Source organism: Marmota flaviventris, chromosome 6 (assembly GCF_047511675.1).
Source record: "Marmota flaviventris isolate mMarFla1 chromosome 6, mMarFla1.hap1, whole genome shotgun sequence".
Classification (NCBI taxonomy): domain Eukaryota; kingdom Metazoa; phylum Chordata; class Mammalia; order Rodentia; family Sciuridae; genus Marmota; species Marmota flaviventris.
The window spans coordinates 30,352,997-30,367,645 of record NC_092503.1 but is presented as its reverse complement, the minus strand read 5'-3'; the positions used below and the strand labels follow the sequence as shown (position 1 = coordinate 30,367,645).

General features: G+C 36.8%; 1 protein-coding gene across 1 annotated transcript in view; it reads left to right on the top strand.

Moving 5' to 3' along the window:
* The first annotated feature begins 668 nt into the window (after positions 1 to 668).
* The window catches only part of Tbpl1 (TATA-box binding protein like 1), a 31,047-nt gene continuing 17,066 nt past the window's right edge, over positions 669 to 14,649 (top strand). The window contains exon 1 of the mRNA XM_027938517.2: positions 669 to 757. The gene's annotated coding sequence lies outside the window, so the exon portion shown is untranslated. The remainder of the gene's footprint in view (positions 758 to 14,649) is intronic.

Genomic DNA, 14,649 nt, shown 5'->3' with positions numbered 1-14,649 from the left:
ACTAGGATTCGAATTTCTCAGTAAGAGCTTTATCGCGACGTCGTAAATTAACGCGTTTGACTAAAATAGTGACAGAATCGTTTAGTGGTTAAAGACTACTTTAATCGTGATACGAAAGGCATTTTGCATAAATTGAACGGACAAGAAAGTTCTGAGGTTTGACAAAAATTTAAAGTCCATTTATGTATAAAGTACCCAGAAATTACACGTTTAGAAATCAACTAAAAATATACGAGGGATGCGGATTATTTACAATCTTTTCAAGCGATTCTCAAGTTAAAAAAAAAAAAGTCCGGCCAAAGACCACACATCGCCCCATGTCACGCCAGCCTCGCTAAACCTGAGGTCAGGAGAGGCCGGACTCTTGGTACTAGGAAGGAGGAAAAGGGAAAGGGGACAGGGGCGGGGAAAAGTGACGGGAGCAGAGAGAGCCGGAAATGAGTGGCTAGCGAGGAGCCCCAGAGCGCCCTGTCCGGTGGCGCTCTAGCCCCTGCGCGCCGTCTCTATGCTCCTCCGCGTCTGGTCTATTTATTGTCGCGGGGAAGCAGGGGCCGCCCTGTACCCGGAACAACAAAGCACGAAAGACGGAGCCCGAGCCTCGGGGGCTCCTAGCAACGGGCCGGGGCGGGAGTTCCATGGAGACTGGGGAGCGCGCCCGCCTCATCTTCATTCTTGTGCTCCAGCTTCTCCTTCGCATCCGACGCAACCGGCAGCAGCGCTGCCGCCGCGTCCTCTGCGGCCGCCCCGTCTTCCCACGGTAACCCCGTCGGCGATCCTGGGCGGGGGGAGGCGGGCCACTGGGCGGCCCCAGCGCCGGCCGCGGGGCGTCTGGTCGCCGGGCGGGCGTGTGCCGAGCCAGGGCCGCGCTGCGGGTGGAGTGTGCGGGGGCGGGGACTGGAGGAGAGGAGCGAGATGTGGGAAACTGGCCCGGTGGCCGAGGGAGGGACCAGTCTTAGGAGGACCGGGAATGATTTGGGGGCATCTCATTAGGGATAACGGGGTGGGGGTGGGGCGTCCCTGCCTAGGATCTTTATCGAGTCGGGTGTGGGGTAAACCACCCCTGGGAAAGACCGGGAAGGGAGTTCCCCGTCTGTCTCTGTGGAACCCTCAACCTGGGAATAGAGGAACCCTGCAAAGATGCTTGGGGTCCGTTGCTTCCCAGAAAACTTCAAGTGGCCTCTGCAGCAGCGGGAAGGCTCCCAGATAGCGGCTTTAGGGGCGCCTGGTGCTGCCAGTGTTAACAGCCCCAGTTTATTATCATTGTTATTACTGAACCAAAATTAGGCTTGATGAATAAGGATCTGGGACCGAATTGTGGGTAGGATAGGGTAAGAATGAGAGTAGGGATAATAGCTTAGTAATAGCCAATAAGAGCCTTAAAAATAAATCGAATAGGGAATGACGGTTTTTAAAAAAGCTCTCCTGAGGAGATGTGCATTTGCAGGCTCTCTCAGTGTGTTTATTGCAATAAGACGCAAACTGCAGCGAGTCCACATCTGTGAACTCCGACTGCATCTGTCACCTGCAGATCCAAAGCGACACTGGCAGTAACTAGTGTGAGCTTCTGTGTTTAGGGTTAAGAACATTTTCTGTCTCTTTCAAAGTCTCAGAAAATGGCAGTTCATTCAAATTGAAAAGTGACTTTTAACACTATCTGGTTGAAAGAATTATTCAGAGTTTGAAATACCCAATTATTCATTAGTTTATGCTCTCTTTTTAGCTTTACAAACTACTTAACGGTTTTATACTTTCCTAAACCATTTTAGGTCAGTAAATGAGACTTTTATGTGGCACACTGGAAAGGTCGCATATACATACTGCAATAATAACATTTTTGTGGTCAGTGGGAACAAAGCTCTTTATGTAAAACTGAAGATTAATGATGAAAATGAAATTGTTACAGAAGCAATTATGTCCAACACAGCTTATGTTTTGTCCTCCATTTCTTTTGCTTAAGACTGACTTCTCTTAAGGAAAAAAGTGTCATCTTGACCCCCAGTCCCACTTCTTTTCATGCTATGTATTCACTTTTCATGTTATGTAATGTATTGTAATTGTAATGACCTGCTACTATGGGCTCTCCTAAATGAGGAATAGCCAGAATAGGAGTTTTGAGTCCTGTATTTCATTTTAAGTATTTATATTTAATCTGGAATTGAGGTTCGGTGTCTCCAGTTGAAGTAATTTAATGTATGTGTGAAGAAGTGGGTGGTTTCCTTTAACAGGAATGGGAAATGTGAACATTGGGAAATGAATTGCGTTCTTAAGAAGAAAAAGTCAATATTGTGATCTTTGGATTAATGAATCAAATGCTATTGTTTAATCTTTTAATATGGCTGTTCTATGAATGATATTCTGAGATGACCTCACTTGAGTTTGTGGATATTGACTCCCAAGATTTATTTCATAGTATATATGAGACTTAATGAACTCCTTTGACCTCAGGGCTACCATCTGACTCACTTCCCCTGGACTTTGTTTGCTGAGTCTTCTGTCCATTTTGAGTGTGAGAGGGGATCAACACCTAGCTTCCACCTTTATTAATAATACAATTTCTGCTTTTTTTGCATTCTGCCCAAACATTCCTATCGTTTGGTATTGTCCTAGTTTCTCTCCTTACTTAATTGTGTTCCAAGCAAAAATGATTTTTTATACCATTTGTATTTTTTCTGGTGTTTTTTTGTTTTGTTTTAATGGAATTTTCAATATATGCCCTTAGCCTGTATATACTTTCATTAATGCTACTTCATCTGTTTTATTTTCCTTCTGAATTTTTCTCCTTTAGTGGAGAATTGGAGTGGTCATATCAGATGACCTGTGTTCATTTTGAATAACTATTGACTGAAAATATAACAGGTAAGAAAATTATCCAAGAATCAAAAGATCATATTGAAATAAGGCATGGGAAAATGTTTGAAGTTTTCAAAATAAAAGGCCTTTAGAAGTCCAAGTGGTAATACTGGAGTTGTAGATATAATCACTCTTTTAAAAGTAAAAGGGTAATGTAGAGTCTGCTATATATTTTAATTCTTATCCTAAAAAATTAATACAACTCTTTTTGATCATTTTGCATGTATTTGAATAAAGTTACATTTTGCCAAATTTGAGGGAACTGCTTAAGTGAATTTTGCACATTTTTCTTCACATGGGAAATTGTTACACCGAAATCTTTGAGAATGTATCTATGTATAGAATATGCAGAATTTGCTATAAAGTAAAATAAATAGCAAAACATAGCTGAATATTTTGGGAACATGTCATTTCTTACCTTCGGTGTGAAATGTTATTTTAATCAGCAAATAATGTACAGTCTAGCTGAGTAGGTGAATTCTGTTTTTAAGTAAAGGAGGCCAGTAATAACCTGGTGATTGATTTCCTTCTGTTGCATCATAGACCATGTGATGAAATTATTGCTATGAAAAATAAAGTTTAAATTGATTTTAGAAGAAATTTACAGTAAAATGTTTTCATAGGGTCACTACCAAAACTTTGTAGTGCTTTGAATATTTAGCTGTACTGTGACATTTGGACTAATATAAAGATTTTCTGAAATTTATACTCATTTTATTGCACCTTTTATATGCTTGCTGCCTCTTCAGGTGTGTAAAGCTGGATGAAATATATGTTTCCCTTCAGGTACTTTTTGTGCACTTATCCCAGAGAAATGACAAAACATGGGTAACAAAACACTATAGACGCAAATTTGAATTTTTTAATACTTTGTTACACACTGCCTAGTATTGTAATTACTAGTGTATGGATGTCATCTTGCCTGCTAAAACACAAGTTTCTTGAGGGTCAGGTCTATGAGTCACCATCACAGTGTATTGTTTGTATCCTTGTGTATTTTGATGATAAATATGTTTATTTTTATTTTGCTTCAGGCACTCATCCAGTGGATGAAGAGAACCTTTTTGGAATCTAGTTCTTGATGCCTAAAATTTCAATTTTTTCGTGGCTCTAGGGATGCAAGTTACAAGCAGCCAAAATTTCTAAAACATGACTAGGGCTTTGTTTTAACCAGTTGAAACAATAAAAACAATGGTTGGCTGCCATAACTTGAGCAGATACAGGATTTGCTGTCATCATATGACTACCACTTTGGGATATTTCAAAAGGGTGAAAGTCTATATACATATCTAAGATCTTTTTGAGGCCAGACAGACAAGTTTGGTTTTTGTATTATGACGCAGGCTTTTCTTTAGGAGAGAGATGGAGTTGTGGGTTTTTGTATAGTTGTGAAAAAACAAGATTCCAGTATTATGTTATTAGTGGAAAGGAATCAGGTCACAACAAAAGTTTTGTTTATCTGGTCTTATTTGTTGTTACTAAAGGGCAATTTGGTTTACATGGCTGGTTTTATGCTAGGTATTATGCTAGGGATCCTATTAAATGTTAAAAATCACTGAGGTGATTTCTGGCACAGTTCAGATATACTTTCATGTGAGAGTCAATAACTAAACTTTAAAATTTCATCAAAAAAGGGAGCACAAAGTGTGGTTTTAGGTTACTTTTACCATGAAGCATTATCCATTAATAAAGAATACTGAAAATCAGATGAAGTTAAGGACAGAGTTTTCTCAGGATATATGTGGGTGATGTTAGTTTTGAATTATGACTAGCACAATAAGTATCTATCTGTAGATATTGGCCTTGGTATGATTTGGTGTAACTCCCTAGCTCTGGGTACTTAGAATATCTTAAAGTAAACCATTTGTTTCCATTACTTAAATAGTTCCAAAAAATAGGGTGTTACTCTTCCTCCTGATAAATGGGATTAGAGTTGGTATAACTTTTGAGAGTATGGACTATGGCTACAAGTTGCCAGTGTTCTGCATCATGGCTTTTCAATAATGGTAAGGTCTTAGGGAGTGTTTTTCATTGTCCTGAGCCCCAGTTTCCTCATCCGCACTGTGGAATTAATATTAATATTACCTCACAGGGTTGCTGTGAGAATTAAATGTGAAGCACTTAGAACTTCAGTTTGATTTGAAAAAAAATATTAGCAGATACCATAGCAGGTGCTGTCAGCAGTGGTACTAGGTAGTGTGTTAAAGGTGAACCATTAGATCACTTGAAAGCTTTGTTTCTTTTGTTCATAGGCTTTTTACTGAAGCATTGAAGTTCTGTTCTTTTTGATCTTGAACCATTGGACTCATCTCTGCTGTTAGATTTTGGAAGGGGAGAGTACTTTTTAAAAATTTCGAATAGTCACACAGGCATCGGGTTATCACTTGAGGCAGATGGGCTAAGTAAAGAGAGACATCTATGTTTCTTGGATAAGGAAGGCCAACAAAAGCCAGATGCACCAAGTTGCAACTATTGAAATCTATTTTCCTGTGGACTTGACTATTTAGCAGTATGGTACTTCTGAATAAAAGGAATAGACTCCACTGGTTTCATTTAGCAGAATTAGTCTTTAGAAGACACTATTTTTTACTTATACAACCTTAATTGATGGTAAACTTGAAGCTTGTTAGTGCCAGTCCATTTAACTTTGAGTTTTCTGTGTGACTGTAAATGTTCTAAATGGTAGCCTTCTTGTAATTTTAGAAGTTGCTGAAATTGCTGCTTTGCCCCAGTAGTTCAAGTGGTTAAGAATGACTTTGTAGGATTATAGAATTATTTATTTATGGTAAAGCTAAAACCAAATATTGAGGTTACCTACGCAGGGAAATAATTTGATAATTCCAGCTTTGTTTAAGTTGCTATTGAGATAGTGAACTTTTAAAGTTAAGTCCAAATGTTTTGGTTTAAATGTATGAACATTTGAAACTACTGACAAAAAGTGTTTCTGCTTAAACAAAATGAATTTTAAACTCTTTTCTGTTTTGTCTAATATCCAGGTCTTGTTTATTACTTGAAATACATTTTTATACAATGTACATTATAAAGTGTATATGAAATATACTATTAAATGTATTGCTCTTTAAGTGTGAAGAGATAATGTTTTGTAATTCCTTTTTCCATGTTGTGCTAGTTTTATTCATTTTAGGTTTATTTTTTTTTTTTTTTTATAAAATTCTACACACTAAGGAGATTAGCAAATTTGTTTTCTCTTCAGAGGTGTGGCTTTTGTTTTTCTGTTCAAAGAAAGTGAATTCTAATTGAGACCATTGATTTAGTTGAGCAACTAGATTGGCAAGAATTAGCTTAGTATTGATATAATATTGTTATCATTATTTATTATAGATCTGAAAAATACTAAGAAAAGAGAAGAAATGATCACAACTACTTTGCCAAAAAAAATTATAGATGTAGAGATAGAGCTTCTTTAATTTCAGATACCCTGAGGACTGTGTCGGGAAACTTTTAATACAGCAAGTCTCCAGGATGTCAATACTATTGTCTATAATAAAACTTCCCAGTTTTGAGCAAAGGTCTAACACATTGTTAATGTTTCCCTATTGTCCTTTCCACCACAGTCTTTTTCAGGGACAGATGTTGCTTGCTGTCCTTCAAATATCAAGACAGTAAAGCCAATATGTAACCCCAAAGTGCAAATAAGATGAGTATTTGATTTATGGCAATAGTCAACATTTATAGAGCAAATTATTATTTGAACCTTAGCTGAGACTCCTGGTGAACCTGATGCTTTTATAGAACAAAAACGACTCCATCCTTTTTGTCAGATACTTATGTTTTGCCATAGAGCCCTTTTCTCTTATCTGCTTATGGCTCCAGTGCATTTCTTGGGCATCCCATTACTTGTGTGTCTGTACAGCCTACTGAAGTTATGCTGGGATCCCTTAATTGACCACAGTTGGGCACCTTTGGTGGTCACAGGAGGCACAACCATGTTAAAGCCAGTCACCAATTCATGAGACCTTCTTCAGATTTTGTGTGCTAATCTCAAAAGCAGTCTGTTCTGTATTCTTGGGGGATATGAAGTAAGGGATATGACATGGCTCAGTAGATTAAACATATTTATGAATAATTTATCATCTTCTCAGCAGCATATTGCTAACATAAATCTTTAGGTCAGTGTAGCAAAGAAAACCTTTGACTGACCAGTAATCTTGAAACTTTCACTTCAATATGCAGTACAAAACTACTTGGATAATTATAGTTATGCTTAATGACATTTTGGTCAATGAAGGGCTGCATGTATTACTCTTGTCTTTTGAGATTATAATGGAATTGAAAAATTGCTGTTACCACATTTTTACTGTACCCTTTCTATGTTTATATATGTTTAGATACACAAATATTTACCATTCATTGTGTGATTGTTACCTACAATATTCAGACAGTAAAGTGCTATGTGGATTTTGTAGTCTAGGAGCAACAGGCTATATATACAATATACCCTGGGTGTGTAGCAGAAGCTATTTTATCTATGTTTGTGAAAGTATATTGTGATGTTTGCACAGTGACAGAATCACCTATTGACACATTTCTCAGGATATATCCTATCTGACAAGTAATACATGAGTGCATTTAATCCGTGTATGCATTAAGAATGTGTACCTCTTGATTTACCCTTTTTAGATTTTTGGTTTGGGCCTGTTAAACTTGAAAGTGTTTCAGATGTCTGAATCTATATCTTTGTCTTGTGTTGTATCCTCACTCTTACTTTTAGATAGAAGAGTAATGACTTTATCATCAATTTCTGTAACTGATATCCTGAAAGTGACTGACAGGACAGTCATTGTATGATGGCTTCAGCTTTCATGGAATCACTGTAAGATATGGATGAGTTAGACCCTGGGGGGTGAAATAGAGGAGAGGTTAACATTTAGGGGGAAGGAAATGGAATGTAAATAGTGCTGAAAGTCCATGTGTATATTTTAATTAAAATAATATTTTCTTGTATCATAAATGTATTTCTGTATTTGCAAATATTCCTGAATACAGCTGCCCTTTAGAATTTGGAAGTCCTAACTCAAACACGTAATAACTTGGCTTGGTCAGGTAGCTTTATTTCTAGTAAAGCTAAAACCAAATATTGAGGTTACCTAATCAGGGAAATAATTTGATAATTCCAGCTACATAAGACAAATTGAAAATTTGAGTGCTTTGGGGCTGCAAATTCCACTTTCACGTATAGTGTGAAACTACTTGGATAATCATTTAATTCATGCATATATTAATGATGCAAATGCATGCCTCTTGATTTATTCTTTTTTACAAGGTAAATCTTCCCAGTCCCCTGCAGTACTGAGGATTAAACTCAGGCCCTTGAGCATTCTACACAACTACTTTACCACTGAGCTACATCCCCAGCCTTTTATATTTTCAAGATTTGAGTTTCACTAAGTTGCTCAGTCTGACCTCAAACTTCAGATCCTCCTGTCTCTGCCTCTGGAGTAGCTGGGATTATAGGCAATGTGCCACTATATCAGGTATACAAGTATAAATCCTAATCTTTAAAATTCTTATTGTTGTCATGATAAATGTCTGCATTTTCTACTTATCCCTCAGCCCCACAATTCTTTCCTTAATTTGTCCTTAAAATATTTATTTAATTTAGCAATATTTTATTGCGTTTAGAACCAAGTGCTAGTTACTGAGTCAAGATCTAGTTAAAGACACATATTTAAATTAAGCAGTTCTCAGATGGGTGTTGTGGCACAGATCTGTAATCAAGGTAACACAGGAGGCTGAGACAGGAGGATTGCAAGTTTAAGACCAGTCTGGGCAATTTAGCAAGACCCTGTTTCAAAATAAAAGAAGTAAAAAGGATGTAGCACAGTGTTAGAGTACCCTGGGCTCCATCCAGAGTACCATAAATAAATAATAAATAAATAAACAAAGCAGTTTTCTTCAGGAAGCTGGGTCCCTGTGATCTAGCAGGCTGTTGTAATACAGATAGGACTTCTCATTTTTGAGTCCTCTTCAAGTGTTCATTGGCTCCCTCTTATCCATCAAGATCTCATTTTAAAAATCATTTCTTATCTCTAAGATGTTTGAAATGCCTTCCACAGATCATTCCTCCTAAAGTTTCTTTTATCATATTGTTTCCTCGATCATATTCTCTGATTAAAAAATTGCTGGCCTATTTATTGCTTGTTTTCTTCCACTCGAATATAACTGTTATGAGGTTTCTTGCTTGATGATTTTGTTCTGAGCTGTATTCCCAGTGTATACCCACAGGCTGTGGCTCACATCAGTTACATACTAAGTGCAATTAAAAGTAAGAGTTTGTTATTTGAAGGAGTGGGGAAAGGGCATTCTAGGCAGGTATAAAATCTTGAAAGTCAGCCATTGTAAGCTGGAATAGTAAAAAGTTGAGAATGTTAAGGTATATTGGAAGTGAAAGATTAGATTATAAAAAGAAAATTGGAAATGGGATGCACACTGCATTTGAAGCCAAGCAGATTAGATTCTGTTATATTTTTCTAAAAGAGCCAAGAGATATTTCTTTAAGTAGGAGTATGGTACAAATAGGAAGATAATTCTGGTGGCTGTTTGGTAGATGAACTAGATTTTGGAGACTATCTGCAGTGAAGAGTTAGTTCCATTATAGGGTTGTAGCCATAATGATATGTAAGAAAGCCTAAAATAAACCTTGATTTGAATGCAGAAAAGAAGCTAGAATCAAAGTGAACTGGGCATAAAGAAAAATTGAAAGATGAAAGATTCTGAGTACCGGGTAGAGGATTTTGAAATTTCTGATTCAGGCATGTGAATATTGGATAGTGGCTCCATTCACTAAAATTAAAGAGAGAACAAGTATTTTTAAGGAGATCAATGAGCTTTGTTTTGGATGTATTGTTTTAATTTAATAGATAGGCCTAATAAATATTTGGGAATGTGGAATCAAATCTCTGATAGATCAGGATTAACATAGGCAGCTGTAAGCTTATGGGTAGCAATTGAAGCCTGGAAAGCTTCAAGAGGACAGGGATGTAAGGCAGTGGTTTGTAACATGCAGGTATCTTAGACGTGTCTGAGAATGTGGGGAAAACAGTGGCCTCCACAGGCACACAAGCAGACTCATCTGTATACAATTTCAAAGGGGTTCCTCACCTCAGGAACTGTTGTTTCAAGCTTTTCAGGAACTGTCCTAGACTTCAATTAAGAAGTTCTGGTGTAAGGGGCCCACAGAAAAGTATTTGAGATGGGTAGAGAACCTAAGGGACATGCCTCAGAAGCTAGGGATGGGGAGGGAGAGGGAGGGAGAATTTTGAGAATAAGAGGTTCCCGGTGCTTTAGGCTCTGGAAAGGTCTGGTAGGAGGGAGTTTCAGGTGTGCCATTGGATTCAGCAACAAGCCATTCATTTTTACATACTGTGTAGAGGCAGAAGGAGATTGTTAGTTTCCAGTATAAATCAGAGTTCAGGAAACAAGACCTAGTAAAGAGAGGGTGGAAATCTTGATGTTGTCTATGATATAATGTAAGAATATAGCCCCATTTTAAGGGACTTACTGAAAAGAAAATTCCATTATTTTGATTACCTTTTTTGAGAACCCAGTAGGTTCTCAACTAGCTCCCCTTTAGAAGCATCTTAAAATGGGTTTAAAAATTAGAGTCCTATCAAATTTAGTTAATATTTTGGAAGTAGTGGGAGGGGAGCTTCTTCATAGTCTTTGTTTGTTTCTTTTCTTTTTTTCCCCCCTTACCCAGTGTTCCTGTTATGGTTTGAATATGGTCCCCATTCTTCACTCAATCAAGAGTGTGATCCAAAAGTTTTATGTTAATGATGGTTTGAGGGTGGAAAATTTTTTTTCTCTCTGTGTTATTTAGGGTGTGGTACCTTTGGAAAGTGATTAGGTTTAGATAAGGTAGGATGGAGTCCCCATGACTAAATCCTGGTGGTCTTATGAGAAACAGAACAGAGAACAGACACACATAAACAGGTGTGCCCCCTGTCTCATGATGTGATGATTCTCAGTTGCCTCCGCACTCTGCCAGTAAGTAAGTAAACCTTCGCCAGAACTGATGTCAATACCATGCCATGCCCTTGAGCCTCTAAAAGTGTGAGCTAAGTAAACCTTTTCTTTATAAAGTTAGTCTGCCATGGGTAATTTGTTTACAGTAAGGGCAATTTAGTTAATATAGCTCAAACTGAAAAACTTCCTTATCACTCTTGCAGTTATCTTCTGTGTAAGAACCCTTCCTTTTGCTTGAATATTATCACCAAATTTCTTACCTTACTGTTGTGCTACTTGAAGTTAATTTAAAGACTTTGTCCAGACTTTAAATTTTTTAAAAATTGACTTTCTTCTGATCTCTAGCCACATTCTTTGTATTTGTCTTTTTTAAAGTAACTTTCAACTCTCAAACAAGAAATTCTTAATGGTGCTTACATGAGGAAAGAATATTCTGTAATCTGTTTGCTTTATGTATGTTGTTTTTTTTTAATCTTTGCTCTTTTTAACAAGGAAAGTTTGATACTATAAAAGTTTTATACTGTTTTTCCAATTAATTAATTTCATAATCCCTTTCTTAAATTAACATCCATGTATGAGACCTTGAAATGAGTTGTCTACACTAAAGCAAATTTTTATATAAAAGGTAACCCTATAAAAGCAGTTGAAAGAAAACTGTTCAAATAGGATATTTCACTTGTGTTTTCATCTTGCTGTGCTTTCTCTTAAATTCTTGCTGTCAATGGCTCAAGTTTGAACCTGCATTCAAACCCTTAATAAAAATCAGAATACAGAGAAGTTTGATCTTAATGGACACCAGCCCTAACACTGACCAGAAGCTAGAAGAGTGTTTGTTCTGCCATTAGCTACCCAGTGAATTAACAATTATACTTGTAAATAAAAATAATTTTTTAAATTATATTAGTTTAATGACTAAATTAACCTCATAAATTGTAGTCTTCTATTATCGGTAACTTAGGACAAATGTCAAACTTCTCTGTAAAGAAAGAAAATTTCCAGTTTTTAAATGGCCATCTATAATAAGTAAAACTAGGGACATGTGTGAAACTTACTTAAAAACTGATGCCTTGCAATTTAATTGAGGTGAACATCTTAAAACTTAATTTTCAAATTTAATACCCACATCTATTGTATTCTAATTTTCCTGCTTATGCAGTTACCTAAGTAAAATTTAGCAAAATATTCATAATGTGTAGTTGGTCAGTCTTTCTTTTTCTATTTCTATCACCATCTTCCTCGTATATTGCCTCCCCAAAGAAAAACCTCACAATCAACTACTATTTGTTTTGATTTGGAATGGTTTTGTTATTGAATATTTTTAAATTCATGGTTAAATTTAGGCATTTTTTAATACTAATTTCACTTACCAGATTCGTCAAAATTATATTCTTTTATCTTATCCATTGCTTTTAAATTTGAAGAAATGTGTTCCAAAACTTGAGGACTGCAATGAGTAACTAGAAATCCTTGCCATTTTTGAACATTTCTCTGTCCATGGAAAATGAAGAAAGGATAATAATAGTAACAGTGAGAATAGCTAAATTTAAATGCTTACCATGTGCAAGTACTGTGCTGTGCACTTAATATGAAATTTTACTTAACTTTCTTTTTTTTCTGTTTGCTGTTCTTTTTAAAATTTTTTAAATAATTTTTTATTTATATGAGACAGTGGAATGCATTACAATTCGTATTACACATATAGACCACAATTTTTCATATCTCTGGTTGTATACAAAGTATATTTACACCAATTCGTGTCTTCATACATGTACTTTGGATAATGATGTCCATCACATTCCACCATCATTTCTAACCCCATGCCCCCTCCCTTTCCCTCCCACCCTCTGCCCTATCTAGAGTTTGTCTGTTCCTTCCATGTTCCCCCTCCCTACCCGACTATTAATCAGCCTCCTTATATCAGAGAAAACTTTGATTTGGGGGGATTGGCTAACTTCACTTAGCATTATCTTCTCTAACTCCAGAGATATTGTATATCTCTCCTTCAATGTCTCACTAGTTCCTTCAATTCAGAATACCCTCCTCCCCTGTCTTTCCTGCAGACATGTCCTCCTTTTAGTGTTTTCTGTCAATAAATAGTAGCTTAAACCGTAAACCTGAAGTCATCCTCCCTCTCCCTAACTAACTCCATCCATTACCTGCAGATGCCATGATTTATTCTCTTTTAATGCTGAGTAATATTCCATTATGTGGAATATTATGCCACATTTTTTTTACCCATGCATCTACCGAAGGGCATCTAAGTTGATTCCACAGTTTAATTTGTGCTGCTATAAACACTGATGTGGCTGTGTCCCTGTAGTATGCTGTTTTTAAGTCCTTTTGGTATAGACCAAGGAGAGGGATAGCTGGGTCAAATGGTGGTTTCATTGGTTCAGTCCTCAGCACCACATAAAAATAAATAAATAAAATAAAGGTATTGTGTCCAATTACATAATTTTCACAGCACTCTGGTAGGTTCTGTTATCTGCCTTATTTTACAGATGGGGATATTGAGCATGGTGTGGAAAACTGCTATGGTCGGGGTATGCATGATGGCATGGTAGTGGGACTCAGAATGGTGACACTGGCTTAGTCTTGGGAATCAGATTTCTCAGTTCCTTTGATTTGTTAAGAAACATTTACCCATGATAATTTTAATTATTTTCTATTCTAGGGTTTCCACATTTTCATTTCTAATCTCTAGACCTAGACCAGTCCCGAACAGTCCACTCTTCTCTGATTATTGTGTATCTCTCCTTAGATGTCTCACTAGTTCCTTCAATTCAGAATACCCTCCTCCTTTCCCTGTCTTCCCTGCAGACATGCCCTCCTTTTAGTGTTTTCTGTCAATAAATAGTAGCTTAAACCATAAACCTGAAGTTATCCTCCCTCTCCCTTTTCCTCATCCCCATATCAAATGCAAAGCCCTGTTTATTCAGTTTCCTGAAAATACCTGTCTTTTTCTGTGTGTTTCTTCCCATCTTCAACCAGTACCACCACTCTCATTCATGTTACTGCTGTCATTTCTCTTCTGGACTGCTACACTATATCCTGAGTGGGTTTTCTTATCTGTTCTTATCTTCCAATGCTATTCCAAAAGGGGTATTGCTATATTTTTTAAATGTGAATGCATGTTTTTTTTTTTTTTTTTTTTAGCTTACCATTGCTCTTCAGATAAATGAAAATCCTTAACATAGCACAAAACCCAATTAGGACCCTCCTTCATCTCTAGCCTAATTTTATAGCATTTTCCCCTTTAATTCTCCCAACACTGGCTATACTGCCCCCCCCCCCCCACACACACACCAAGTACTGAACAGTTTATATTCTTAACTCCCCTCAGTGCTGAGAATACACGCTATTCCCTCAGGTCTTGTTCATTGCTGGATCCCTGTATTGTAGCATGGGGCCTAATACTTTGATTTCCAGTCTATTATTATAGAATTGATTCAATAAAGGTAATGCCTAACTATAGAACAAGTAGGAGTTAGCCACATGTGGAGGTATAGATAAATCATTTTTAACCAAAGGAAGAGATTATATTTTTTTACATATAAGTGCTTTTATAAATTAGAAATCTCAGAAGGAAAATGAACAGTGAATGTGAGTACTTTGAAGTAGTTACCTTCAAAGAAATATAAGTGGTTGGTAATATTGGAGAAGTTCACCCTCATTAGTATCCAGGGAAAAATCAGCTAATTCAGTGTTGCTTGTTTTCATACCTCAAGTTATCAGTGGTTTTTGTAAAAATCCTTTGGTGGCTAGATAAGAAAACATATATATATGGTCCTAGTTAATTTGCACAGATAAATA